Below are 14045 nucleotides of genomic sequence, written 5' to 3'. Positions count from 1 at the left end.
TATAATTAAAGATCATGACCCAAATCTATATTATGAAAATATATTTATAAAATGTTATTTCCATTATTGGGTCCTTAAATTTTTTTCACCAGCATTTAATAATACGAAGAACTGTTATTCTGTAATCCAGAAAGGAATATTCACATAATTACCTATGAGCCTTCAAAATAATTGTCAATGAATCAATATAATATTAGCTCAAGTTGAATAGCTGCCTTCAAAAATTACTGGTGGCTTCCACATAGATCTGGCACCTTAATTACTCTTTCTACTTTTGTTCCTATTTCTTATTTTTTGTTTCATTTTTTCCAGGTTTATGACAGAGATATGCATACATGCTTCCATTAAAATTAAAATGTTTAGAAAATGGGTATTAAGACCAGGCTTACAAAGAAAGTGGTAGAGAAGTAGACTTCAGAGTAAGTAAAACCTATATTCAATTCTCACATCTGATATATGTTAACTTCATGACCCTGAAAGTGTCACTCTTTCTTTCAATTCTCTCAACGAATCTAAAAGATCACATGTTACATACCATATCTTAAAGTGAGATCTGCAAGGGGTAGAAGGCATTTGCACAATAATAATAGCTAAAATGATGAAATTATAGAAGATGCAGTAAGAAGAGGATACAATTAAGATATTCCGCTTCTTTTTTCATTCAAATTTCCAGTTTCTTCAAATTTATTTTTACTTCCAATCTTCTGGAGTAGGTCTTTTCTCTATCCATTTTCTAGTGTCTTTCTTTTCAATATTCCCTTTCATCTTTTCTGTATTTCCCCGGTAAGTTTGTAGACAATTATGGGTTTTTCTGCTCTCAAAAATGGAAACTTTGGGGAAAGGGGCCTTTTTTTCACCTTTCCCCCCTTCTGGTAAAAGAAATTCATAATAAATATTTTTTGATAAACAATAGGGTACCTGTTATTCATTTTGTTACCACTTATATACTAGGTAATGTTAGAGTTCATGTCATAAGTAATTTAAATTGCAACAGCCTACAAATTACTCTACCAACCTGAAATCCTTCCCATTCTGATTCATAATCCATAATGGTGCTATAGTAATATTCCTAAAATATAGCCACAAAAACATAGCTACAACATGAACATGTCTCTCCCCTACTCAAAAGTCACTTATGGATCTCTTGTGTCAAAAGTTCAAGATAAAAACATTTTTGTTTAGCATAGTCTGACTTTCCAAAACTTTTCCAGGCTTCTTATGGATCATTTTAAGCACTATATGTGTGCTTTCATTTATTTCATTGCATATATTTCATTCATGTATGTTTTTGCTACATGCCTATATATATATTTACATGTTTGTATATATATATATATATATATGTGTGTGTGTGTGTGTGTGTGTGTGTATGTGCGTGTTGTCATGAATGAGAACTTTTCAATTATCAAAGAATAAAATTTTCACTTAGTTTGTACTGTTAAAATGTGTAAAATTTAACATTTTAATAAACCAGCATTTTTATATAGGTCTCCTAAATTTCTATCTGCTTTTTATTCTGTGTATGTTTAAATGAATTGTTTATTTCTTCTCTGTCTTTTTCATTTTTTCTATTCTCCTTAACTTAGACTCTCCCATATTAAAATAAATCAACAGATTTAATATTTTTAGAAATATGAATCTTACTCTGTAGTTCAAATTCATTTCTTCTTTGCCAAGAGACAAAATCCTGATTGGTTACTCTATTGAGTAAAAAGAGCTATGAAGTCCATCAAATTTTTTTCCTTCATACTATTATTGTCATGAATGTCATATATTCCTACCTATTTCTTTCTGCCAAAGTTCATACAAGTTTTCCCAGGTTTCTATGAATCACTCATATCCATCATTTGTGATGGTGCAATGTCATCTCATCATATTCATATATCACAGATCATTAAGTCATCCCACAATTGATGGCTCTCTATTATATTTCCAGGATTTTGCTACAACAAACATTCTACTGTAAACATTTGCTTACAGATGGGTAACTCACCCCTATTACTGACCTCTTTGGAGTATATATAGTGGTGGTTTTGTGAGGCTGAAAAAAAGGGAAAATTTAATGACTTAAAGGTAGTTCTTATTTGTTTCCAGAATATTTAGACCAATTCAAATCTCCAAAAATGATGTATTAGTGTGTTTATTTTCCCACTAAAATAATATCCTACTTCAGAATTATTTTCTTTGCAAATCTGAAGTAGTGACACATCTTTGGTCTTTCATTCACTTTTCAACTATTTGTCTGCTTATTGTTGCTCATTTAGACTATTCTGTTTGCTTTTCTAGTATCTCATTTGTCCCTAGAATGTACTTTTTTCTTGCTATTCCCTCTTAAAATAATTAATGACTCTCTTCCAACTAGTGAATAGAAAAGAAAGTTCACTCTCCCCTTCTTTCCTCTTACCTGACAAAAGAAAACATTAGAATAAAAAAAGACTTCCAGACTAGACAAGTTATCCAAATATATTTCCCTTTGAATATATCTTGCAATTTTAAAGAAGTATTTTAATAATGGGTACGATAAGGAATTTAGGTAGAAGAGAAGAACCAAGAAGGTAGAAGGGAGAAAGGTGATATCTTACACAAGGTAAAAAAAAAATATAAGCAGACAAAATGAGTTTTTGGGAAATGTGCAGTCCATTCTATAGATTCTTCTCTTAAACCCAATGGAATAGAAGTGATTTCTTTTATTTATTTACATACTTAAATTGTTATGCACATGTATATTTTTAAGTTATAAAATTTCCCTTCCACCCTCCCTTCCTAATCCTCTCCCCTAAGCTTCAAACAGTCAGTACAATGGTACATACATATTTTTACATACATGTTTACAATTTTGTAATTTTCCAGATGAAGAGTTAGGATTAAGGGAAAGAGATGCAAAAGAGAGAATTTTTATAAAGAGTTCATCAGATCCTGAACGGTTTTGTGTGTTTGAGTGTGTGTGTGTTGTTGTTGTTGCTGTTGTTTGTTTTGTTTTTCTTCCTCTGGAAGGTAATAATATAATCCATAGTCAGTCTAATACAGTTGTTCTTGCTCAATGGACTGCTGAGAGAAGCTGCTTCCATCAGGGTTGTTCATTTCACAATGTTTTTGTTGATTCTACATGGTTTTCTTGGTTCTATTCCCTTCACTCAGCATCAGATACCATAATTCATTCCATGTTTCTCTAGAGTGAGTACAAGTGATTTGATTTGATTTTTATTGCCTAAAAACACAAGTGTCCACATTATGTATCTACAATATGTACAGTACAATATGTATGGGATGGCCAGGTGGCATAGGGGATACAGCACTGCACCTGGAGTCAGGAATGCCTGAGTTCAAATCTGGCCTCAGACACTTAATAATTACCTAGATGTGTGTCTCTGGTCAAGCCACTTAATCCCATTTGCCTTGCTAAAACCTTAAAAAAGAGAATTGAACACAAAGAATATGAATAGACAGTTTTCAAATTAAGAAATTATAGCTATAAATAATCATATGAATCCAAATCATCATTGATTAGAAAAATGCAAATTAAAACAACAATATGGATCACCTCACACCTACCATATTGACCAAAATGAGAAAAAGAGGAAATGATTAGTGTTGGAGAGGCTGTGGGAGGATTGGGACATTGATACATTGCTGGTGGATTTGTGAACAGATACAACCATTCTGGAAAGCAATATGGAACTCTGCTTAAGAGAAATTAAACTATTCTTACCCTTTTGGCCCAGCAATTCCAATTCTAGGTCTATATCTATGAGAAATTATAAAAAATGAGAAAAGTCCTACATGTTCCAAAATATTCATTCTTTTTCATATGGCAAAGAATTGGAAATTGAGGGGATGCCCATCAACTGGGGAATTGCTAAACAATTTATGATAAATGTATACCATAGAATATTACTGTTTGATAAGAAATCATAAATGGTTGGACTCTAGAGAAGCAAGGAATTACTTATGGGATTTGATGCTGAGCAAAGGGAGAAGAACCAAGAGTACAATGTATACATTAACAATAACATTGTGAAATGATCAACTTTAATGAAAGCAGCTCTTCTCAGCAATTTAGAAACCTAGGACAATTGAACTTGACTGGTTCTTTATTACCCCAACCAGAGGAAGAAAAACAAACAAAACAAATAGAAAAGATCAACCAACCTTCAGAATCTGATGAGCACTTTATTTATATTATTTATTTAACATTATTTAACATTATTTTATCTCTTCTATATCTCTTTCCCTTAATCCTGATTCCTCATACCTAAAATGATTAAATATGTAAACAGGTTTATGAAAAATATATAGGTACAATGCTAACCTGACTGCAGTTGAGAGGAGAGGAGTGGAAGGGGATATATGCATGTGTATATGGATGAAAATAAATAAATTTGAAAGCAATGAATTGAACAAAAGTAGACTCCATTCCAGTCTTTCCCCTACCTTTCCTAGAACGTCCTATCATTCTCTCAATTAACTCAGTTTTCTGACTGACTGATTGATTGATTGATACTGACAAATAATATTATTAATAAATGGTCATGTGTAGCATCACCACCACCATTACCTCTTGTGTCATTAGTAGTAGACTACTTCTGGGTCAGCAGAAGTAATAGTGATAGTAACAACAACAACAACAACAACAATAATAATAATAATAATTGGTAAATGAGAAATGAGAACTCCACAGTATTTACCAACAGGAAAGTTCATCCATTTCTAAGAAGGCAGCATTTAATTACATCAAAAGTAAAATCCAAGTGAAGCTTAGAGAGATGCAAAATTCTTGGCTCAGTACGAAGGCAGATGAAATTCAATTTTATGAAGACAGTAATAACCTATAATGCTTTTATGATGCCCTGAATTTTATTTATGGGCCAAAGACATATGGTGCATTTCAACTACTCAGTGCTGATGGATCCACATTGATTAACGATAGGGACATGATCCTAGAAAGATCGGCTGAACATTTCCATAGTGTTCTTAATTGACCATAATCAATCAATGCAGAAGCCATTGGGCATTTACCTCAAGTTGAAGTCAATCAATCCCTAGTTGAAGTTCTAACTGAATAAAAGGTTTTGAATGCCATTAGACTCCTTTCAAGTGGCAAAGCACCAGATGCTGATTTTATTTCAGCTGAGATATAGTAAATGAGAGGTCCATTGCTAATCCAAAACTGACTAAAATTTTCCTGGTTATATGATATGAAGAAGTTATCTCCCAGGTTTTCTAGGATGCTTCCATTTTCCAACTCTATAAAGGTAAAGGGAGTAGATCATTATGTGACTGTTGGAAGGATATTACTCTGTCACTGTTTTCCAGATTCTTGACAGAGTTCTTCTCAAATAGACTGACATTTCACCTGGAAGTTGGTCACCTTCCTGGCATCAGAAAAGGAAGAGGAATAGTCAATATGGTGTTTACTGCCTGATAACTCTAGGAAAATGGTAGGAAAAGAACAGAGGACTGTATATAACTTTTATAGACCTGACCAAGGGCTTTGATATCATCAATCTAGAGTATTTATGTCAAAATTTTGTTGCCCAGTGAAGTTAATCAGTATTGTGCATCAATTTCATGATGGCATGCATGCCAAATTTCTGGATAGTGAATGATGCTATCGAAATTCTCAATCACCAATGAAGTAAAACAAAGATGTGTCCTTGCTCCCATACTTTGTAGCATGAGGTTTTCATTCGTGTTATCAAAAACCTTTACTGAGAATGAACATAACTTCAAGGTCAGCTACTGCACTGATGGCAAAGTCTTCAACCTGAAAAGGCTGTAAGCTAAGACAAAAGTGGAGGGCATGTTGGTGCATTATCTTCAATTTGTAAGTCATTGTACACTCAGTGCAGCCTCTGAAATTGAGAAGCAACAAAGTATGGAATGATTCTCTGTTGCTTGTAGTAATTTTGCTCTAACAATTAAGACCAAGAAACCATAGGTTCTCCATTAGCCAACACCACACCATCTTTTATGGAACCATTGATTATAGCAAATGGAGAACTTTTGAGTACTATGGATAAGTCTACTCACCTTGGAAGTGTCCTCGCCAAAGGAGGTACACATTAACAATGAGGTTGACACTCACATTGCCAGAGTTAGCTCCATATTTAGGAGGCTCCAAAAGAAAGTATAGGAATGAAGGGTTAGACTGACTACCAAACTGTAGGCCTACTTAGCCACTGGGCTGACTTCGTTGCTATATGCTTGTGAGACCTGGACAGTCTAGAAGCACCATGTCAGGATACTGAATTGCTTTCATTTAAATTTTCTTAGGAAGTTTCTGAAGATCAACTCGCAGTAGAAGATGCCAGTCATTTAGGTCCTTTCTAGAGCTAAACTACTTATCATTCCAACATTACCACAGAGTGCAATTATGATGATTTGAAATGTTGTTAGAATGTCAGAAGTAACCTTGCCAAAAAAACAACAACTGTTTTTTGGAGAACTCTATAGGGCAATCACTCAAAAGCGAATCAGAATGTGTCTTGATACCAAGACACATTGAAAGTCTTATTGTAGAACTTTAGAATTGATTGTACAGCATGGGAGAAACTGGCAAAGGACCGGCCAGCAAGTCATGCCCTCATAAGTGAGGATGCTGCTCTCTATGAGAAAGGCAGAATTGAAGCAAATCAAAGAAAATGTGACATCTATAAGTGTAGAGTACCACTCTTGATGTCCACATGGACTATTGGTGCCCAATCGATAATAATATTAACAACAAAAACAACAGCAATAGCAACAATAATAATATGTATAAAGTTCTTTATCACTTTCAAATCTATGGTATATAATATTTCAATATAATATAATATTCAAAAACTTGTAAAGGGAAAGTTAAATTAATATCTCCCTTTCAATGATATGAAGGATAGGCTCTGAAAGGCTAAGTGTCTTGGTCAACATGAATGAAGAAAAATTGAGCTACAGTCTTGCCGACTTAAATTCTTTTTCTTCATCTTAATATTAAACAAACGCAATTTTTAACCTACCTACCTACTCCATAGCCTTGTTTCAAGGAAGAAAATTATATTAGTTTATTTTTTGAAATTTATATGAAAATAGAGCTTTAGAGTTATAATCAATTAATGAATATTTTAAACACCTTAAATATCTGACATTATGATAATGACATCAATTCCAAGAAAAGAATTAAAGAATTATTAGATAGAAGAAATGTATCTTATCAGAATGATCTACAGAAATCCCTGTAAATATATTATTTTGTTAACCCTTTAAAGAAGTAAACTTCAATATATTTTAAATGCTCTCTGAGTTTCTTATGAAGACACTCTAATTTAGACAGGCACTATGAATTTGAGGAATGAATTTTAGTGTTGAGGAAAATGCTTTTTTTTCCACTTCTTAAGATCAATCTGAAGAAATATGTAGAAACTTAGTCTGCCTATACATAGTTTAGTGGAAGTTACCATGTGTGAGACTTGTTAGGTGGTGCAATAAATAGAATTCCAGATCTGGAGTTAGGAAGCCTCATGTTCTTTAATTCAAATCTAAGCTCAGATATTTACTAGATGTGTAAATTACTAAACTCTCATTTGTAAAATGATTTAGAATAAGAGACCACAAATCACTCCAGTATCTTCATCACAACAGCTCCAAAAGGGTGTCACAAAGAATTGAATATGACTGAAATTGATTGAACAAAAAGGACAACTGTATGTAACATTTTAGTAAATAGACTGCTGGGGTAGAGGCAAGATGAAAAGAAGCTAACATTCTCCTGGAGCTTTACCCTACCAAAGAAAATGAAGCCTCTGCTCTGACATTTAAACTACAGATCCCATCAAGAAAAAGAGAAGATTCAAAGTTTTCAAAGGAAGATATCATGGAGGATCGTCAGTGAAAGTCTGTCTTTTTTTTGGGCAGGGGGAGAAATAAAGCCCTGGAGAAACAAGAACAGGAAAGATAGCCAGAGGCTTTTATCCTCAGTGAAATTCAGATCCCAACAGTTTGATAACAGGGCAAGTTCTAGCAGATGGATAGCAAGCCAGCAGGAGGAGTCACAACCCCAAAGTCTGAATCCTAGGAACACCGGGGATAAAAATGACAGGACTGGGTTGGGAATAAACTATAGCTAAAAACCTGGACATAAAGGAGGAAACAAACCTCTTCAAGGCCTGGACTGCATAGGCAACATCCTGGCTAATGCTAAGCCAGGGATCAGATCCCAGTCCCAGTTAAAAAAAGCAAACAAACAAAAAACTTGGATCTATACTCCATATAGCCTAGGAGCAGAACTAAAACAACAAATATGAGCAAAAAATTCAAAAGAGCACTAAATACAGAAAACTACTATAGAGAAAAAAAGTGTTAATAATGTAATGTCTGAAGAAGAAATCAGTGAAAAATCACTCACAGAGGAGGTCTCAAAACACTCTATGAATTGAACTTAAATACAAAAGCTCATCTAAGAACTTAAAAAAAAGAACTTAAAAACCAAAGAAGAGAGGAAAAATAAAATTGGAAAAAAAGAAATGAGAATCTTGCAGGAAAATTACAGAAAATTGAACAGATAATTCAATAACGTTAAAAAGAAAACACAAATGAGTAACTGAAGAAAATAAAAACCTAAAAATTAAATTAGACAAATAGAAACCAATGAATCTATGAGACTACAAGAATCCATCAAACAGCACTGGTAGTTTTTCTTCCCTTTCAGCTCACATTTATTTGTTTGTTTATTTTTGTTTGTTTTTGTATAAATTTATCTGTTTATTTGTTTATTTCTTTGTTTATTTATTTATTTGTTTATTTATTTGGGTTCTCTTTTCTTGTTTTGGTCCTTGTTTTTGCCTGGATCACCCACCTATTTCCTGGGTTGAGGGCATTCAACTATTGTTGGAGGGGACTGGCTTCCAGCTTTGACTAGAAGAGGACTGGCCAGTAGCTTTTGTAGACTTTGTTAAGAAATTTGGAATCACACTAAGGAATGGTTTAGCTCAAGGAATAGAAACAAGAAGACAGACAAGAAGGGGAAGAAAGCAAATGATCAGAGGGGCTCTCCATCCTCAAGCTGGATTTCTTCTTCATGGTTCTCCTGCATCTCATGTTCCCATAACCTAATATGCAAATCTTCAAGGGCAGACAGAGTTGGGGTTCCTGTGTACATTTGGGGGTTTTCATTATCACTCAGGAGTGTAAAGCCTTAACCAGAAGGACCCAGGGACAACATTTTAATAGAAAGCGTTGGCATTTGTTCTTTGAGGTTTTTGTTTAGATGCAGATGGGCTAAGCATATATATATATATATTTTGGATTTCTGGATTTCCATTTGACTTGAACTCTGTATTGGGAGATGTGGTCCATGGAGGAAACTCCTCTTGGCTATCTGGACCCATCTTCCAAACAGACACTTCCTGAGCTTCAGACTGTTTTCTTGACCCTCTTCCCCCAGATAAATTTTGGCAGCCTCATGTACCAAGGTAATGCTTGGTCTCATGGATCTGTGTGAAGGACATTAAAGAACCTGGGTGCTTTAGAGTCTCTGGACTCACCTAATCTATTGTCCCACTGAATCAAGAGTTGCATAAAATGGTAAATGAAAAGGGGAAGAAAAAACAAAACAAAGCAAATGTTGCTCAAGGTCATCAAATTGTATACAACTCTAAAAGGGAAGGTATAATATTTCTAATTCTTGAGAACACTACTTTTAATAGGATAGTTAATAGGGTGACTACAATTGAAGAGATTTGACTTAAGGTTTTTGGGTATAGTTGGGTCTTGTCTCTCCATGGAAGAAGTCCAAGATGAAATCAGTATGTTTGAGACAAAAAGACCCAATGAAAAGCAGGGATCTTATCTTTATCTTTAATTGTCTATTTATCCTATGACCTACTTTAATTCTGCTGTGCTGAGAAAAGCTTAGCACTTTATCTGATGAGAACATCATAAACTAGGCAGTCATAAGTCACTGTCTCCCATTAGGTAAAATCATTTGTAAATTTCTCAAGTGAGACCTCCAGAGCCTCCCAGTATTTGGAGCCATTTAAAACATTTGTGGTTAATTAAATCAGGGTTTGTTTTAATCCATGCCTCACTTAACAAGAAGTTAAGCAGCCTGGGTAGGGATGGGGCTTTAAAGAGTGAAAGAAAGCAGGCTTGGGGTGAAGGGTACAAATACTTCAAGAAATGATTTGGCTTTTGGATGATACTTTGGGTAATGAGGAAGAATGTGTATGTCTTTGGAGAGTTCTTGAAAAGGGGGTAAAGAAAAAAATTACAATTTTAATTTAATGTATCTTGAGATGAGGCTACTTATCATGAATCAAGCAATCTGTGATGATCTTTGATAACAATGTGAGTTTATCAAGCAGTCATATAATCAAACTGTGATGGATGATATCTGATTAATAGTACATGATTGAGAAATAAGACAAAATAAAGCACCAAAAAAATTATAATTTTAGACAGAAAGAAGGGAGAGTGTGAACAATGAATAAATTCTATTCAATAGATTTGGTTCAGAGAGGGAATAAGAAACAGTCCCACTAGGGTGTAAACATCTATCCTAATAAGCAGGGGAGGGTGGGATAGGGAAAGGGAAAGTAAAGGGAAGAAGGGACTGGTAGAAGGGAAGATGACAGTATAAGTGAATACTGAAAATGAAATTTTAAAAGATACATTAAAGGGTCTAGACAGTAAAATTTTGGTGTGGAGGAATAAGAGGAAAGTAAATAAAAATATAAATGGAGAAAGATAGCAAGGAGGGAAAAATAAAATTAGTAATCTTAACTGTAAATGTGAATGGGATAGACTATCCCATAAAATGGAAGCAGAGAGCAAAATTAATTAAAAACCAGAATCCTACAATATGTTGTTTAAAAGAAACACATTTGAAACAGAGAAATACACACAGGGTAAAGCTCAAGGTATAAAGTATATTATGCCTCAGCTGAAGTAAAAAGTCAGGAATAGTGATCCTGATCTCAGTTAAACTAAAAGCAAAAGTTTCTTCCATTAAAAGGGATACAGAAGGAAACTATTTTCATAAAAGGCACCTATTATAATAAAGCTATATTATTAGCAAACATATATGCATAAAGAAATATAGCATGCAAATTCCTAGAGGAAAAGCTGAATAAATTACAAGGAGACATAGAGAGCAAAACTTTAATAATTGGGGATCTCAAACTCCCCCTCTCAGAATTAGATAAATCTAATTACAAAATAAACAAGAAGAAAGTTAAAAAGTGAATGGGATATTAGAAAACTTAGATATGAAGGACCTCTGGAGAAAACTTAATGGGGATAGCAAAGAATAAACCTTTTTTCTTGGTAGTACATGGCACCTATACCAAAACTGACCATGTACTAGGGCATAAAAACCTTATAGGCAGAAATAATAAATACACTTTTCACAGTCCAGAATGTAAAAATAAATAAATAAATAGATAGATAGATAGACAAATAAATACATACATACATACATACATACATAAATGAAACATGACATGTAATAAAGGGTAATAGAAAGATAAGCAAATAACTGAATGGAAACCAAATAACTTAATCATAAATAATGGGTGAATCAAACAAAAAATAATATAAATGGTCACTAATTATATCCAAGAAAAGGATATTAATGAGACATCATGCCAAAATTATTTGGGTTTTTTTTAGGTTTTTCCAGGTAATAGGGTTAAGTGGCTTGTCCAAGGCCACACAGCTAGCTAATTATTAAGTGTCTGAGGTCAGATTTGAACTCAGGTATTCCTGACTCCAGGGCTGGTGCTCTATCCACTGCATTACCTAACAGACCCTAAAATTAGTTAGTTTTAAGGGAAACTTTATTTCTCTAAATGCCTATATGAATTAAATTGAGAGAGAGGAGATCAATGAATTGGGTATGCAACTAAAAATGCTAGTAAAAGAACATATTAAACATCCCCAAATAAATATAAAATTAGAAATTCTGAAAATCATGGGAGACATTAATAAAACTGAAAGAACTATATTATTGATCTCATAAAAAGAACTAAAGTTGGTTTTGTAAAACATCCAATAAAATAGAAAAAAAATGGTTAATCTCATTATAAAAAAAAGAAGATAATCTAATTATCTGTAGCACAAAAAGGGTGAACCAACAAACACTGAGGAGGAAATTAAAGATATAATTAAGAAGTACTTTACTGAACTGCATACCAATAAATGTGATAACCTGAGTGAATTGGATGCATATTTGCAGAAATACAAACTGATGAGATAAATCAAAGAGAAAACACAATACACAAGTAACTCAATTTAAGAAAAATAATTTGAAGAAAGTATCAAAAAATTTCAGAAGAAAACATCTCCATGCCCAGTTGTATTTACAAGTGAATTTTACCAAAAATTTAAGGAACAATTGATGCTTAGTCTACATAAATTATTATTAAAACATAGGAAGAGTTTTGCCAAATTCCTTTTATGACACAAACATAGTTAAGAATCCAAACAGACAAAGGAAATTATAGAGCAACCACCCTAATGAATTCTGATGCAAAAATCTTAAAATTTTAGCAATGAGTTGACAGCATCTTATTACTAGTATAATACACCATGATCATTATTATAATCCAAGCTCCATGAGGTCAGGCAATATCTTATTTATTTGAATTTGCATTTCTAACACTTAGTAAAGAGCCTAAGATAATAGTAAGTATTTGATACCTGCTTTTTCTATTCACTCATTTATTTTTCTATCTTTGCATCTATCTATCCATTACTTATCATCAATTAATTTATCATCTGTCTACCTATATCTATATGTCAACATATAACTTATCATCCATCTGTCATCTATCGACCTATCATTAAACTATCATCTAATGATCTATTTATACTTATTCATCCATGATTTATCCATCCATTTATCTATTTTCTAATCTATAAATTACCCATCCATCCATCTACTTCATTTATTTATCTATTCTATTTATCATATATATTATCCATCCATCTTTCCTGTATATTTATCTATTCTGTCTATCAGTTATCTTTAATCTGTCATTTACCAAACTGTTTCCTATCTCTAAATAGCAATTGTTCTATCATCTCTCTCTATCCCTTATCTTTTTTTTCTTTAAATTTATTTATTTTCATCCATATGCACAGATATATTTTTAAGTTACAAAATTTCCTTCCACCTCCCTTCCCATCCCTCTCCCCTCAGTCAGGTTAGCATTGTACATATATATATATATATATATATATATATATATATATATATATATTGATAAACATATTTAAAGATTAGTAATTTTCAGTATAAGGAAATAGAATTAAAGGAAAGAGATACATTAGAGACAAATTTTATAAAGTGTTCATCAGATTCTGAAGGGTTTCTTTTTGTCTTCTAATTTTTTTTTTTGTCTTCCTCTGGATGGGGATAATTTAGTCCATAGCCAGTCTAATACAGTTGTCCTAGCTCTCTTGACTACAGAGAGGAGCTGCTTCCAACAATGTTGTTATTGATGTGTACATTGATCTCTGTATCAACCAATCTCTATTTACCTTTCATTTATTTATTTATCAATCCACCTTCTATCCTCAACTGGCATATATTGATCTATCATTTATTTATTTCTATATATCTATTGATCTTTCATTCATCTGTTTATCTACCACTGAGGCACTCAAGTGCCTTATATCCCCCAATCGTTTTGCAAAACTGACCTATTTCCTTTTCTGAACAAATATTTCCTCTACAATATCCATCATGCTAATTTGTAAGAATTTTTTTTTATTTGGGGTTGATATCAAGAAAAATATCCTAAAATTTAGAACTATGCAAAAGTAGAATAGGCCAAATCAAGAGATTTCTCCTCCTTCGAGGTCTTCAAGCAGAAGCAAGATGATTATTAATCTGTTATACTGAGGATTCCATATTAATATAGTTTAGACTAAGTGGTCAAAAAGTAAAAGGGAAACAACTCAGTTTACTAAACAAGAGGGTGATATGGTCAGACATGCTTTAGGAATATCATTTACAGTCCTATTGAGAAATGTTATAAATGAGGAAATTGATTGGTATGTGATTGAATAAT

Source organism: Macrotis lagotis, chromosome X (assembly GCF_037893015.1).
Source record: "Macrotis lagotis isolate mMagLag1 chromosome X, bilby.v1.9.chrom.fasta, whole genome shotgun sequence".
Taxonomy (NCBI): domain Eukaryota; kingdom Metazoa; phylum Chordata; class Mammalia; order Peramelemorphia; family Peramelidae; genus Macrotis; species Macrotis lagotis.
This window is presented reverse-complemented; position numbering follows the sequence as displayed.